Raw genomic sequence first — 16,972 nt, 5'->3', positions numbered from 1 at the left:
AATCTCACCTCACCTCAGTGCTATCCCCTTCTTTCACTGGGGTGGGGGGAGTGGATTAATTTATTTGATACAGTACTGTATCTGATGCTGCAGGTGACCATATCCTTGCCTTTTTACCATTTCAGTGCCCTCTAGTCTGACTCCCAGGTGCATCCCTGTGTGCCTGGCAGGCTGTGCAGGCCAGATGATTAACACCTTAAGGGAATATTCTTCAACCAATAACTGATCAAAACTGGTGCATGGAGCCTCCAGAGGAAGCTTTCCCCTACCCCCACATGACTTGTAGAGATGTATTCAGAGCATAGCTAAAAAGATCTCCATCAGAATTAAGCCCATGCTAACCATTTTTTTTTTATTAGTTTCAAGTATAGAGTACATTGGGTAGATATTTATATAGTTTATAAAATGATCCCCCTATTTGCTCTTTCTCTCCTCTGGCTCTACACCTAGCCATTACATTAATGCTAACTGCGTTCATTCCCTATGCCGTGCTCCCCATCTCTGTGACCATCTATCATCTAATTTGTTCTTTTTTAACCATTCACTTTTTTTCCCCAGCACCCCTAAGCCCCTCCCCTCTACCCATCACCAGATCGTCCTCTATATTTGTAAGTCAGTTTTTGATTAGTTTGTTCTTTTTGTTCTTTAGATTCTGTATATAAATGAAATCATATTGTATTTAACTTTCTCTGTCTGACTTATTTCACTCAGCATAATAACCTCTAGGGCCATTCATGTTATTGTGAATGGTAGGATTTCATGTTTTTATGGATAAGTAATATTCTATTGTATATATAAACCATAATTTCTTTATCCAATTGTCTATAAGTTACCTGATTATATACCTTTATTGGTTTTCTACTCTTCTCTGCTTTACTCCGTCCTCTTCTAATATTTCCCAAGATTACTTCTAGATAAATGACTTACGTTCTAATCTTGTCTCAGGGACTACTCTTTTGTGGGAACCCAAACTATGACAATTATTTTCAAAGATGACAAGTTATTTTCAGTCCTCAGTGTGGGGTAATCTAAGATCTTGTCATTAAGGCATATATCAGAGTGAAGACTAGAGACTTGTATGGTTCACTTTGTGTGGGTAGAACATGGCCTCTGTGAGAGCATTCTGTCTCAATACAGCTTTCATGGTGAGCTGAGTGTAGGAAAGAACTGATTTTCTCTAAAGCATGAGAATATATAGCAATTGTTGCAGTCAGTCCCCACCCTTGGGTGGTTATTCCCAGGGAGGAAGTCTACCCCCATGATGGGTATGGTCCATGGTATCAGAATTTACTGAAAAGTGGAATGGAATAATGATTTCAGAGGTGGTAGCTTTTGATCATGTAGAGAACTCAATGCAAATCTGAGATGTCTTATTGGAGTGGCAAAGATGTAGGACAAGGCAGTGGATTGAGAAGACACAGAAAGGTTAGGAAAGAGAGACAGGGAATGATAGATTAACTTTTCTCTTATTTGGGGAGTAAAGCAGAAAAAATGCTGGTGAGCAAAGGACGTGGATTGACAACATCAAATGCTTGCACTCATACCATAGCTGTGCTAGGCATAGGTCTAAGTATTATGCATTTTCACAGCAACCCTATGATGTAGGTTCTCTTCATAATCTCCATTTTACTTACAGGGAAATTGAAGCACAGATAGGTTAACAAGCTCACCCAAAAGCCAGAGCTGAAAAGCACAGAGCTGGGATATGAACTCAGGCATTCTAGCTCTGAAGACCTGGCTCTGACACAGTGGTTGGCAACTTTTTCTGTAAAGGACCAGATACTAAATGTTTTGGCTTTTGAGGTGATACAAGCTCTGTTACAACTACTCAACTCTGCCTTAGTAGCATAAAAACAGTTATAGATAATATCTAAACAAACTAGACTGTGTCTCAATAAAACTTTATTTGTAAAATCAAGAGGATCAGATTTGACTTGAGGCTGTAGTTTACTGAGCCATTATCTCATATCAGTGTTTAACATTTTAATGTAAAATTAGTTTTTTTTTTTTTTTGTCTCAGGAAGCCTGTTCATATACTTTTGGGATGAATTTTCTGTCAAGCCTTCCCTAGCATGGATGTCTTTTGGGTGGAATAGGAGGGGGAGAGGCTGAGAAGAGGAGGGGAGTTAAGGTATAGTGTGGGAGTTAGTCTGGAAGAAGCAGGAATGGGAACTGGTTTTTCAAGCTCAGTAATTTCCTTGGGAGATGGAGGTGGGAGAGAGAAGCACTAAATTCTGACCAATATTGTAGGGTGGTTATAACTAGAAGGAACAGGTTTAAGAAATGCCATAAAATTCAGCTTTATAGGATTCGGGCTTTATAGCATATGCTGTAGCAGCCACATTGAATAAATGTATGTTTTTCATTATATTTTTATTACACGTTTAAAGCACATTAAGGCACACAGAGCTATCAAAGAAGAAAAAATAGAGAAACATTGGCTTCACAAGTAATCACATCAATTTTAAGGAAGGCTGTATTTTATGAAGACAGAGAAAGATGCATAGCTGTTGTCCTTCCTAGTTTTACACTAACTCATTCTTTTTTAGGGAAAATTATTAATAGATGTTTTGCTACATTTGTCTCTTGTTAAGGGAGCATTTTCCTTTTTCTAAAAAAGTATATTATATCGTGGATGTTTATTCATTTGCCTTCGAGTTGTAGGTAATTGGCTGGCATTCTCAGTCTATAAAACAACCTGCTTTGTTGGGGTTTGAAAACCGTTTTAAGAAATTGTGACTTGAAATTATTTCTGGCTTTGAGAAGCCATGTGATATCCAGTGGTCTCTGATGATGTTTTAATTTTTAGCCTCTGGGGTCAGTGAATCATGAGGGAGGTTGTGTGTTACACAAATGCCTCTGGGGCTGAAATACAGCTTGTGCTCTCTCTTAAGCCTTGTGCACCATGTAGAGGAAGGGACACTTTTTTCTTTACACCAATGCCCTGTCCACTTGCCAGGCCATGGCCTTTTTTGGCCACATCTGCTCAGACTTGGTGACTTTTTCTAATTTGTGTTCTCCCGGGGTGGGAGAGTGTGTGCGTATGTGGGGGGTGGGGCTTTGAAAATTGTGTATCATCACATTTAAGAAGCTACTCATTGTGAGATGTACCACTATTTTATGTACAACTAACAAAGACAAGATGCAGCTAATCAAATCTTGATAGGCCATTGATTATCCTCTCTGCTCTCCTGGAGGGTGTCACTTGGTCCAAGTTCTAATAGAAGTAGAAATGGAGACTGTTAGAGTGAAATTGATGTTAGGGAGCATCTTGCATCTCAGTTGGGGGCAACTTTGCCCTCCAGTGGATATTCATTAATATCTCGAAATATTGTTGGTTGTCATAACTGGAGTAGGATGCTACTGGTGTCATGTGAGTAGAGGCCAGGGATGTTGCTAAACATTCTACGGTGCACAAGACAACCCCCAACTGGCCCTAAATGTCATAGTGGTGAGGATGGGAATCCCTGATGCAGTGGGATAATGTATAGCAGGGGGTGAGAACCTGGACAGCGGAGTCAGGCAAACCTGGTTTCAAATTTAGTCTTACACTGAACTGACTATATGGCCTTGGGCAAGTTACTTAGCTTTGCTAAGCCTAAGTTTCCTTGTCTGTAAAATAGAAACCATAGTCTCTTCTTCAGAGGGTTGCTGAAAGTATTAAATGCAGCAACAACAAAATCTAAATACAAAAGCAACTCTAAGTACCTTTATCTGTACTAACTAACACTTCTGGGCAACTCTGAAATAGATATCCTTATTATTCCCACATTACAGGTAAGGACACTGAGAAAACTTAAGTAACTTGTCTAAGGTCACTCGAGTAAGTGGTAGAGCCAAGATATGAATTTAGAGTCCATATTCACAACCAGTCCAATCCACTTGGTAGAGTGCCCAGCATTGTATAAGGACTTAGGAAAATGAGGATGTTAATAGTATTATTATCCAACCTGAGGCTCCCAATTAGGTGAGTGACTCAAAACCTGGAGAAAGGTAGGAGTTGGCATGGTTCCCCATGACTGGGGCTAGTTCCAGGGTCTCCTGTTCCTCAAGGACAAGTAAGTCTCTTTCTCTGTGCCATGCTGCTCCTGCCAAGAAGCCAATATGGAACCAGTTGAGGTGCAATAGGAGAGAGTCCAGGTCTAGTTTTGTGTCTGGGTACCACCATTTACTGATTATATTTGGGAAGTAATCATATCAACTCACAAGGTTGTTGGGAGGATGACATGCAACAGGAGATATCAGATATCAGTTAGCAATAGACATCTGAGAGCTTGGCATGTGGGGTGAGAACCAGGGTTCTGGAGTTACCAGGAGTAGCCTGCTTTGATGGACATTGGGACGTGGAAGGGGCTGGAGAGTGACTTCCAAGATGGCCTGCAGGGTCTCAAACAAATGTACCTAGAAATTGTGGGGAAGGGGTCACCTTGGAATGCCCTGGCTTAGTTCTGTTTTTCCCAGACTCGCTGATGTTAAATAAACATTTGTGGAGGGGGATGAGGGAGAGAGGGAAGGGTGAGAGAAGCTGGCAGACAGGTTTCACAGAGACGATAGGAACCCCGAGGTGTCCTGGAGAGTTTCACTCAAGTGGTGGCACTGATAAACTTCAGCACATGTCAAAGACCCAGGAGGAAGAGGGGAGAAATCTCAACAGAACTATGGTATAGATGCCATGGGTAAATGGATGCCTCCTCCTGGCCCAGGACAGGACAGGATAGGACAGGGCAAGACAGGACAGGACAGGACAGGACAGGACAGAGGAACAGAGCACAGAGCATGCAGCAGCATGACTGAGTGACCGAGAAAGGTTTACAGAGGTGGTTAGGAAAATCCTTCAGACCTCACAGTTGTGAGAGGTCTCTGAGTAGCCACCACATCTTGCCCAGGGCTCACAAGCATGTCTATGTGAGCTGGAGACCCCACTATGCATTTCCACAAATGCTGTTATGTAGGAGGCAATACCACATAGTGGTTAACAGGTTATAGGCTCTGTTGTTAAACTGCCCAGCTTTGAATCCCACCTTGGCCACTTGCCAGTCTGTGACCTTGAACAAGTCACTTAAACTTTCAAGGCCTCTGTCTCTTCATTTGAAAATTAGGATCTGTCTTATAAGGCTGTTAAATGAATTAAATGAGATACTGTTTTGTGGTCCTTAGCGCAGAGTGAGTATTTAATAATATTTACTCTTTCTCCTATTATGTAATATTATTATTGTTGTTGTTATTATTGGATTTATTCCATGCTGAAGAAAACAAAGATGTACCCTGGACTCGTTCAAACCAGGACTGAAATCCTGCCTGTCTTCTTGTTCACTAGCTGTGGCTTCATCAACTGAGCCCATTTTCTTACCTGTGTAACAAGGAAAGTGATAGCTGTCCTACAGGTGTTCGGAGATTAAATCAGTAAACATTGATAAAGTGCCTGGTGACACTAAATTCTCATTACCTGTCCATTCCTTTCTCTTTTTACCCCACTATTTCATTGTCCCCACAGATGTCCCCAACTCACCTTCTCAAGATTACTCAGTTAGAAAGGAGTGGAGCCAGCCTTAAACCTGGATTTGGTTGGGTGCATCTCCTGCTTTTCCCATTTGATTATACCTGTTTATTGTAGGTAGACAGAAGACGACTAGCCTCACCTGGAATATTGGTAACTCATAGGAGGCTTCAGAGAGGGACACCTGGATTCTGAGACACCTAGCTATGCCTCATAGCTTCTCCTCATGGAAGTGGTAGATGCAGTAATGAGACTATATATACAATTTTTAGGGCCCCTGGCTCAATGTTTTTTAACTTGCATTTTCCAATCACCCTGGAATAGTGGTCCTAGAAGACACTACTAAGATTATTCTATAAAGGAGGAAATGGAGGAAGGGAAGGGAAGAGAAGAGACTTGGTCAAAGTAGAGAAGGGTTAGGACTGGAACTTACACCCTGGTCTGGGTACTCCTGGTCCATTGCTCTTTCCACAACAAGTGCCTCTACTTACTTTCATGTACTTTCCTTCTTTAGCTCTCATCCCCTGTCCTACTTCCTCTTCTCCTAATGTTCCCCTCATCCTGGCTGCAGCTGTAGATGTGTCACCTGGAGGATGATTGAATCTGGGTAAACTCTGGCATCACAGCAAATAAGATTAATTTATTACACTAACTCATCCCAAATTCCCCGTTGACATAGCTGTAAATTGAATAGTGACAAATTCCAAATAACCTGACAGTCAAAACAATTCAAGTGCTTGACGTCAGACGTGCAGAGAGCAGACAATCTAGGAGCAAGAAATCTGAAACTTGATTCTTAGAAAGTAGATTTGCTGTCTACTATCCTCTGTGACCTGACACCTTGTCAGGGTCCTGGGCTGAACTGGCTGTGTAGGAGCTGAGGAATTTTGTGACCAGGCAGACTTGGTTTCAATTAGCCAACTAAACCTAACTAAGCAAAAAAGGAATTTATTACATCATATAACTAGAAAGTCTAGGGGTACCACTGCATTTGGATATAACTGGATCCAGGGGCTCAAATATGGTTATCTGGAAATTTCTCTCTTTGAGCTTTGCTTTTCTCTGTCTTATTCTCAGTCAAGCCCTCTGTAATGGTGATAAAGGCAATTGTTAGTTACCTGGGCTCGCAAACTACCAGGATAGCAACCCCATCTGAAAGAACATCTTGTTCCTAATGAATTCAGTAAAAGTTTTTGGTTTTCTCTTACTGGCCTAAGTTGGATCATGAACCTCTCCTGAACCAATCAGTGTAGGCTGGAAGATGTGTACTCCTTGGCCAGGTCTCAATTATATTGTCAACCTTGGAGATAAAGAGATGGGTCTATGACCAGAAAAAAGGATTATGGACATCCCTCATAACAGCAGATGGCCACTGAAATATCTCCCAGCCTTATTCCCCCCAGTTGCTCCCCCCCACCCCCATAATTATGGACAGGAAGTCTATAATTATATAGTATCGCTAGCCCTATTCTGATCAAATTTAAAGATACTATTTCATGAACTCTTATCATGTTCTGGAAATTGGGTTCAATGCTTAATGGGGATTTGGTGTCTGTCTCCCCAGAAACCAAACTCTTCTTTTAGAAATGGCCCCAGTGTTCAACTGCATATCAACATCTTCCACACACTCTGATTGGAATTCCACTTCAATTCCATGAATGGAATATGGGATGCAGATTTTTAACCAGAGCATCACATTTCCTCATCCACAGAGATTGTTTCAGGGGTGATCTAAGCCAGGAATCAGGGGACTTTCTTTGAATCAAGTGAACAACAGGCTTTATCTTCCCATTGGATTTAGAGAAGGGAGACTGAGCTGGTGGCAGCTGTCTTGGCATTGCCGAAGTAAATGTAAAGACTGTATATAAAATCAGAACAGCAGAGAGCAAAGCCAAGATAGATGGAGAGAAACTGAGGTCTGCCTCAAATGATTGAGATCTGAATTTAGCTGTGTCTGAAGCTGCAGCTATCTGACTTTTCAGTTATTTGAACCAGGACATTTCATTTCTTGAGAAGGTTTTTCTGTCATTTGTAGTACAATGAAATTTTGATGTGCCTAAAGTCCAACAGCTGTTAAATGTCAAAATTTGAGCCCAAAATGTTCAATGCTGTTTTGATAAATCTCAAGTTGTTTTAAAATCATTTTTAAAACTTTCAACTCATTCCAAATTAGGAAACTTAGAAAATAGACAATTCTATACTCTCTTCTAGCTACTTGCTTAACATGGCTTTTCTTGTTTATACCCTCTACACTGCAGTTTGGTTTCTTTTCATGTCTCCCAGCCCATTTTAGTTCTGGAATCTCTTTTGTTGTTGTTGTTTTTGTTTTTTAGTGACTATACTGACATATAATTGACATAAAATAAATTATGCAGATGTAAAGAGTACTACTTTATACATCTGTGAAATTATCACTGCAATCAAGCTAATGAATATATATATGTCATCCCCCAAACTTTCTTCATCATCTTTTATGTTTTTCGTCCCTGGATGCTCCTGGACCATGTTCTCAGCAACCATTGGTCTGTTGTGTGTCACTATAAACTAGTTTGCATTTCCTAGAATTTTATATAAATGGAATTACACAATATACATTCTTTCTGGCCTACTTTAAAAAAAGAATTATTTTGAGGTTTATTTGTTTTTTAGTGTATCCCAATAGATCATTAATTTTTGTTTAAGTAGTATTCCATTGTATAGGTATACTTCAATTTGTTTATCCATTCACATGTTGATGGGTTGCTTTTAATTTTTAGCTATTTTAAATAAATCCATTATAAACATCCATGTACAAGTCTTTATAGAAACATAAGCTTATAAGCTTTCATTTCTTTTGGGCAAATACTAGGAGTGGAACAGCTGGATAATATTGTAGAGGTATGTTTAGCTTTTAAGAAACCCAGACTGTTTTCTAAAGTGGTTTTATCATTTTGCATTGTAGCCAGGGATATGAAAGCTCCCATTTGTCTATGTTCTTGTCAACACTTGATATGACCAATCTTTTAAGTTTTACCTATTATACTAGGTTTATAGTGGTATCTCATTACAATTTTTATTTGCATTTCTCTAATGACTAATAAAGTTGAATGTATTTTTGTATTCTTATCATCTGTTTATTTTCTTTCGTGAAGTATCTGTTAAAATCTTTGCTCAATTAAAAATATACTTTTTATTCTCTTACTATTGATTTTTGAGAGTTCTTCATGTATTCTGGAGATATGTTCTTTACCAGACACATAGTTTGCAAATATTTTCTCTCAGTCTATGATGTATCTTTTCATTTAAAGGAAAGAAACATTTAATTTTGATAAAGGTTATCTTTTTAGTCTTTCGTGGAATGTGCTTTTGATGTTATATCTAAAAAATTTTTAACTTAAGGTAACGAAAGCAATCTTATGTGTTTTATTCTAGAAGTTTTACTTTTAGGTTTTACATTTAGGTCTATGGTTCATTTGGAGTAATTTTTTGCATATCGTACAGGTTGCAAATGCAATTCAATGGATAAAGAATAGTCTTCAACAAATAGTGTCAACAATTAGATACTCATATGCAGAAAAAAACTTTGCTATATACCTATAGTTGTTTCTTATAGTTCTAAACAAATTACCACAACTAGGTGGCTTGAAGCAGTAGTAACTTATTCTCTCACAGTTCTAGAGGCAAGAAGTTTGAAATTAAGGTTTTGTCAAGGTTGGTTTCTGTTGGAGGATCTGAGGAAGAATATATTCCATGTTTTGCTACTAGCTTCTGGCGTTTGCCAGTAATCCTTGGTGTTCCTTGGATTATGGGTGCATCTGCTTTCATTATCACATGGTGTTCCCCCTTTGTGTCTGTGTTTTCACATGAGCTTTCTATATGGACACCAGTCATTGGCTATAGGGACTACCCTAATCTAGGATGACCTTATCTTAACTAATTACATCTGCCAAGACTTTTCCCAAATAAAGTCACATCTACAGGTATGGAGGACTAGAACTTTAACATTGTTTGAGGGATACAGATCAACTCACTATAATAACTCTCTACTGTTATTGAGTAGAATATTTTATAAATACGAATGTCAATTAGGTCGATTTGGTTGATAGTGTTGTTCTAATGTTCTGTATTCTGTTACTGATTTTATGTCTGTTATTTTACTGATTATTGAGAGAGGGATACTGAAATATATGACTATTTGTGAATTTATCTATTTCTTCTTGGAGTTCTATAAGTTTCTGCTATTTGTAATTTGAAGTTCTGTTTTTAGATACATAACCATTCGGGATTGTTATGTCCTCCAGATGAATGACCCCTTTATCATGATAAAAATGACTTTCATTATCCCTGGTAACTTTCTTTGCTCTGAAATGTACTTTGTCTGATATTAATATAACCATACAAATATTTTCTTTTAATTAGTGTTAGCATATCAAAGGTCTATCTTTTTCATACTTTTAATTTTAATGTGTTTGTCTTCATATTTCAAGTGTGCTTCTTATAGGTAGCAAATCATTGTGTGTTATATTTCTGTCCATTCTGACAACCTCTGTGTTTTAATTGGGATATTTAGCCATTTACATTTTATGCAATTATTGATATGGTTAAGGTTAAACTATTATCTTGCTACTTGTTTTCTATTTTTCCCATCTTTATTCTACTTTTCCTATTTTTTGCATTCTTGTGGGTTAATTGAATATTTTTATCATTCCATTTTATCTCCTTTGTTGGTTTCTTATCTATTACTATTTGTTTTATTATTTTGTTATGTGTTTCAGAGTTTATAGCATACATCTTTACCTTATTATAGTCTACCCAGAAGTGATATTATTACACTTCAGGTGTAGTAGATTATATACAAGTAATAATATACTTTCATTTCTCCCCTCCTGATCTTGGAGCTATTATTGTCATATATTTTATTTTTACATATGTTATAAAAACCTCACACAGTTTTCATTTAAACGATTACTTTCTAAAGAGATTTAAGTATTAAGAGAAAATCTTATATAGTTACCCATGTAATTATTATTCTGGTGCTCATCATTCTTTGTGTAGACTTATGTTTCTACCTGATATTATTTTTCTTTTGCCTGAGGAATTTCTTTTACATTTGCTAGAGATTCAGTTTGCTGGTGATGAATTCTTTCTGCTTTTGTATATCTGAACACATATTTATTTGACTCTTTTTAAAAAAATATTTTCACTTGTTGCATAAATTATATGTTTACAGTTTTTTCTTTCTGGGCTTTGAAAATGTTCCACTGTCTTCTTATGCAAACAAAAAAGCTGCTATAATATTTTCCTTATCTTAGTTCTGTCTGTACCAAGACTTTTTTTTTGACTGATTTTAAGATTCTCTTTTTTAATCATTTTGAGCTATTTGTTTATGATGTGCCTTGAATTTTTATTTATTTTTTGTATTGTACTTCATTGAGTTTCTTGAAACTGTGTATTTATAGTTCTAATTAAATTTTACCATTGTTTAAAAATATTTTTATTGCTGTGTTCTCACATTCACTAATATTTTATTGCACAAAGTCTAATCTTCTGTTAATCCCAACCTGTGTATTTTGCATCTAATGTGTTTTAGTTTTATCTTCAGAAATTCTATTTGATTCTTTAAAATTACCTATTTATATTTTTGAACATATAAAATAGAGTTATAATTCTTTTAATGTCTTTATGTGCTAATAATATGACACAAATGTCACATCTTAGTGTTAAGTGATTAATTTTTCTCCTCCAGGTTGTATTTTTATGCTCTTTGCATACTTGGTAATTTTTCACTAGAATTGTATTTTGTTTGTTGCTGGATATTTTTGCATTCTTGTTAAATAATGTCAAGCTTTGTTCTGTTATCAATTACTAGAAAAAGATTCATCTTTTTGTGTCTTACTTTTAAGATTTTCAGTCAAGAAATTTCTCAAGACAGAAAATTTCTGGGGTAATCTTGGGCCTGCCTTGTTTGTTTTTCATCTCTCAGGTATTATGTCCTTCATTGCCTGTTGTCTAGTATTTTGAAAGCCATTGTTTTATATTTTCTGTCCATTTTTTTATTTTTTTTTATTTTTTATTTTTTTGGGAGTGAGGTAAATCTGATTCCTGTTACTCCAGCTTGGCTGGAAGCAGAACTGTGGTCCAGCCTTCCAGATTATTATTATTATTATTTTATTATTATTTTTTTATGACTATAGCACCTGGTATTCCTAGGTGGTCTCCCATCCAAGGATTAACCAGGCCCGACCCTGCTTCGCTTCTGAGATCAGATGAGATTGGGCACGTTCATGGTGGCATGGCCATAGACTATTATAATTATTAATCAATATGATTGTTATCCTTATTTATAGATGAGAAAATAGACATTTAGTGACATTAATTTAGAAGGTAAAAGAAGTTTTAGACACAGTTTTTTTCCTGAGTGAATGCAAGTGATTAGAAAAGTGAATTAAAAAGGAGAAAAGTCCAGTTGCTGGTGACCTGTCACTTATCCTTCTTTTTTTCCAAAGGTATGTTTTCTCTTGATCAAAGCAAAATGACTTTCATCTTCCTTACCCTTCCAGAACACCAGCTTCTCTCCTTTATTATTTTTTCAACCACTGATTTCTCTCTAAATAGGTTTCTACAGGTTTTTACTTCATTTGGGAATAACCAGCACTAAATTAAGTGTTATCTCATTTAACAATGAGAAATAACAAAGAACTACTGTTTTGGAAGAAATTTCATGCAGAAATGACTATTTCTTCTTGAAGTTCTGCTGACAACCAGTGCTGAAAGATGAAGAGCAGAGAATGGTGGCATGTGCCCTCAGATACTCACTTTAAAGACCTGTTATTATTTTATAATGTGATCCAATGGGAAATGCTCTGGAGATACCAGACTTGTGAACTTGAGTTCTAGCCAATTCATCAATGTGTACAGTGATATGTCTCTTGGCCTCCATGATCTTCTCTATAAAATGGAGTAAAAAAATACCCTTACTCAAGTGTTAGAGAAATTGTAGAGAAAAAGCAACTCTTATACACTGCTGATGGCAATGTAAATTGATACAGTCACTATGGAGGATGGTTTGGAGGTTCCTCAAAAACTTAAGAACAGAGTTACCATATAATCTAGTGATCCCTCTTTTGGGTTGCTACCCCCAAAATTTGAAAACACTTCTTTGTAAAGATATATGTACCCCTATGTTCATTAGAGCATTATTCATGGTGGCCAAGACATGGGAAAAACCTAAACATCTTTTGATAAATGACTAAATAAAGAAGAGGCAGTACATACATACAATAGAATACTACTCAACCATAAGAAAAGATGAAATACTGCCATTTGCGACAACATGGATGAATCTTGACAATATCATGCTAAGCAAAAGAAGTCAGACAGAAAAAGTGAAGAACTTTATGATTTCACTCACATTTGGGATATAAAACTGAAATCAACAAACAAATAAAAATCATAGAAACAAACAACAGTCTAGTGGTTACCAGAGGGAAAGCATGTTGGAAGGGATGTAGAAAAGGGTAAAAGGGATCAAATATGTGATTTCAGAAAGATATTTGACTTTGGATGGAGAACACACAATGCAATAGAAGATGATTTATTATAGAATTGTACACTTGAAACCTGTATAATTTTATTTAACCAATGTTGCCCCAATAAGTTTAATAAAAATTTAAAATATACCTCAACTCATCTATTCTTGTGGGTCACTGGGAAGGTCAAACATAATCATGGATATTGCTTTAACAGGAAAACTTTAAAAGCTGAATGTAAGAAAGTTATTACTTCCAAATCTTCCTTTGATAAGCTAGATATAAGTGCCCTTCTATCTTTACAAAGAAGCTTTTTATGCGGATGCCAAACTCAGGGGCATTTTATCAGAGAAAAGAGCTGAAGTTTAGGAGAAGATCCATAGGCTTGAGAATTGAACCAAAATGGGCTCTGCGGCCTGGCATATTTACTTATTTATGTATATTCTATTTTATTCTAAAACTCATACCAGTTTAGACCCAGACTTCCTAGCAATAACTGTGAAGGAGTCTTGAGTTCATCTCCTGGTCAAGCTGAACTGCCACCTGTTTCCTGCTATCTGCCCTTGCATGCTCATCTGCTTGAAATATTTTGATCCAGGTCTACGTATCTCTCAAGAATTGGCCCAATTATATTCTGGAAAGGCTTTCTAACAGATTGAGAAGTTTCTTTATCTGAATGTCTCCTGAACTGTGTGCTGTTGAAATAGAGCTTATTACATCATAGAACAATTATTCTTTAATATTTCTATTTTGTTATATTTTAAATCCCTCAAAAGCTAGGAACAGATTTAATTCATCCCAGTATCTCATATCTTCTTAAACATTTGAAACAGTTTTTATGGTTGTTATTTTTTTTTAAAAGAAAAAAGCCCCGATAGATAGCTCATCACATTTCAAAGAATCTTAGAACAGATAAATTAAAATTGCTCATGCTTCTGTAACCCCCTCAGTCTAGGGACAACCACTGTTAAGAGTCAGGGAGAGATATCACTCCAGATATACATATCTATAATTTATTTTCTTTACTGAATATGTTTGGTATTATTTTATAATATTCCATTTTAAATGCGTTTTTTACTAGTTTTTCTATTGAGATTTTTAATTTTTTACTATTAAGCACAAGGCTGAAAAAGTATACTTGAAAATTTTCAATCTGTTTCCCCTAAATATGGAAATATTGCTTATAAGTGAAATGCTTATTCTCTTTCCTTCTTTACCAAGATAGCAACAATGTTAAAATTCAAACATGATCAGGTTGAAAACAGTTGGCTTTTACAATTGTTTTCAAACTATTTTTCCCCATTTTAAATCCAAACATCTTAAGGCATAATTTCCAAACATTTTAGATATTAAACTAATTTATTTTCTAAGCTGGCTGACAAGTTGAAGTTTTTTGAAAATGATTTTAAAACTACTTGAATGTTCCAAAATAATTTCCTAATATTTTAAAGCATTTGAAAATTTATTGAGCTTTTAAAATATTTCTACATTTAAATAAAAGCAATTAGAAATTGCAGAAAAAGTAAAGCATGTTCATTATATATCTTCATTGTAGCAAATATTTTTTTCTTCTAGATTTTGCTTTCTAGACTTAGAAAATATATTTAATGCATGTTAGTTATTTTTTTAAAGGAATATGAGCTATTTATTATAACTATGTCATTCTCTCTACTCTTCTATATGGAATGGAATTTCTTTTCCTTCACTCATTTAATAAATATTTATTGAGTGCCTACTATGTGTTAGCTAATGTTCTAAGTGTTGGGGACACATCAGTAAGTAAAAGACAAAAATGCCTACACTTGTGGAGCTTACATTTTAGTGGAGATCAAAAATACACTAAGTAAAACATAAAAAAAATAGTAGTAAATTCTAAGGGAAAAAATAAGGCAAGGAAAGAGCATAAGAAATATTAAGGATAGGGCTTACAATTTTAGATTGGGTGACCAGGAAATGGCTTGCGGAATATAACTTTTAAATAGGAGGCTTAGAGGAAGTAAAGGTGTGGGCCATGTAGATATTTGGGGAAAGAACATCTCAGACTGAGGAATAGCAAGCAGAATAGCAGGCTGAGGCAAGAATGTGCCTGGGAGTGTATGAAGCACAGCAAGGAGTTGATGTGGTTGAAATAGAGTAAACAAGGGGAAAAGTAATGCAAGATGAGGTTAGAATGAGAATGGAGGTAAAACAAATCATGTAGGCCTTCTAGGTCATTGTAAGGCCCTGGGCTTGTTCTCCAAGTGAAACGGGAGACTGTTAGAAAGTTTGGACTTAGTCTGAATTATCTGACTTAACATGACCAGCTCACTGTGGCCTCTGTGTTGAGAGGTGCAGGTGACTAAGGTAGAAGCCGGGGATCATTTTGGAGGTAGAGTAGTAATTCAGGTGAAAAATGATGGTACAGGGGTGGAGGTTAGTGATGAGAAAAGGTTCAATTTTGAGTAAAATGAAGGAATAGTGGAGAGGGTTTATTGGTGAGTCGATAAGGAGTTTTGAACAAAAGAAAGGAGTCAAGATTTTTGGTCTAAGCCACTAAATGGATGGATTTGGCATGTAATCGAATGAGAAGACTGAAGGAGAAGTTTGGAGGGGGATATCAGAAATGGGTTTGAGATATTTATATTTGAGATACCTTTTGATATTCAAGTGCAAATGTCAGGTGGGCAATTGGATATACAAGTTTGAAGTTCAGAAGTAAGGCCAGGGCTGAAGGTATAAATTTGGGAGTTATCAGCATATGGGTAATATTGAAAGCCATGAGACTGGATGGGATGAACAGGTTGTGTGTATGTGTGTGTTAATATGAAGAAAAAGTGTTTCAGGACTAGGCTCTGGGTCACTTCAACATTTCGAACTTAGGGAGATGGGGAGAAGTGTAGTACTGAGGAGGCCCAGTCAGAGAAGTAGAAGGAAAACTAGGTGAGGATGTTGTGTCTTACTAACCAAAGGAGGAAATATTTCAAGGAATAGGGAAGAGAGGATGAACAGAGTCATCTAGCTAACATCTCATCTAGGTGTTAGTTTGGTTATTGGCTCTTCTAGAAATCCTTTTCTGGTCCCATTTCACTTCATCCCCTCCCCTTAACCTCACCACTCACATGACAAGATTTCATTCTTTTTAATGGCTGAGTAATATTCTGTTTTACATATGTATCACCTCTTCTTTATTCATTCATCCATTGATACAAACCCAGGATGCCTTCATATTTTGACTATTGTAAATAATGCTGTGATGAACATATGCATTCTTATGTCTCTTCAAATTAGTGTTCTCGGTTTGTTTAGATAAGAAGGATCCAGTCATCCCAGAAATGGGATGACTGGATCCTTCTTTGTCCATTGTCATAGCCTTTGTCTGCTCTAAGTATTGCTACATCAGCTTTTCATTTCCATTTTTATGAAATATCTTTTTCCATTCCTTTGCCTTCAGTCTGTGTGTATATTTTGATTTGAAGTTTCTTATAGGGAGCATATGTAAGGGTCTTGTTTTCTTACCTATTCAGTCACCTTATCTTTTGATTGGAGTATTTAATCCACTTATATTTAAAGTAATTGTTGATAGATATGTAGTTATTACCATTTTGATTCATATTTTTTAAATCTTTTTCTAGAGCTTTGTTCTGTTCTTTCATTTGGGTCATGTTTCTTTGTCTCCCCATTTTGGCCACCTCCTTGTTTGTTTCTATGTATAAGGTAGAGCTGCTATGTCTCTCAGTCTTAGTAGAGTGGCCTTATATAGTAAGTGTCCTGTGGAGCTCAGTGACATAGTCTCCCTGGTCACCTGAGCCAGGTACTCCAGGTGTGTTTCTTGTATGGTTGTATGTACCCTTCTGTTGTAGTTGAGCCTTGGTTGCTGTTTGAACCTCAGTGGGAGGGACTGACTCTCAGGCTGATTGGTTATAAGGACTAACTGGTGACTACAGTGGAGAAGCTATTGTACAGGGGCTGACTCTACAGAGCAGGATTC

At 36.6% G+C, this 16,972-nt stretch overlaps 1 protein-coding gene and 1 pseudogene across 1 annotated transcript in view; one reads left to right on the top strand and one right to left on the bottom strand.

Moving 5' to 3' along the window:
- The window catches only part of SSUH2 (ssu-2 homolog), a 311,599-nt gene that overhangs the window by 243,679 nt on the left and 50,948 nt on the right, over window positions 1-16,972 (top strand). The gene's annotated exons all lie outside the window — the stretch shown is intronic.
- On the bottom strand, window positions 11,662-11,780 carry LOC118602687 (annotated as a pseudogene).

This window comes from Rousettus aegyptiacus, unplaced genomic scaffold (genome assembly GCF_014176215.1).
Source record: "Rousettus aegyptiacus isolate mRouAeg1 unplaced genomic scaffold, mRouAeg1.p scaffold_m13_p_4, whole genome shotgun sequence".
Taxonomy (NCBI): domain Eukaryota; kingdom Metazoa; phylum Chordata; class Mammalia; order Chiroptera; family Pteropodidae; genus Rousettus; species Rousettus aegyptiacus.
This window is presented reverse-complemented; position numbering and strand designations above follow the sequence as displayed.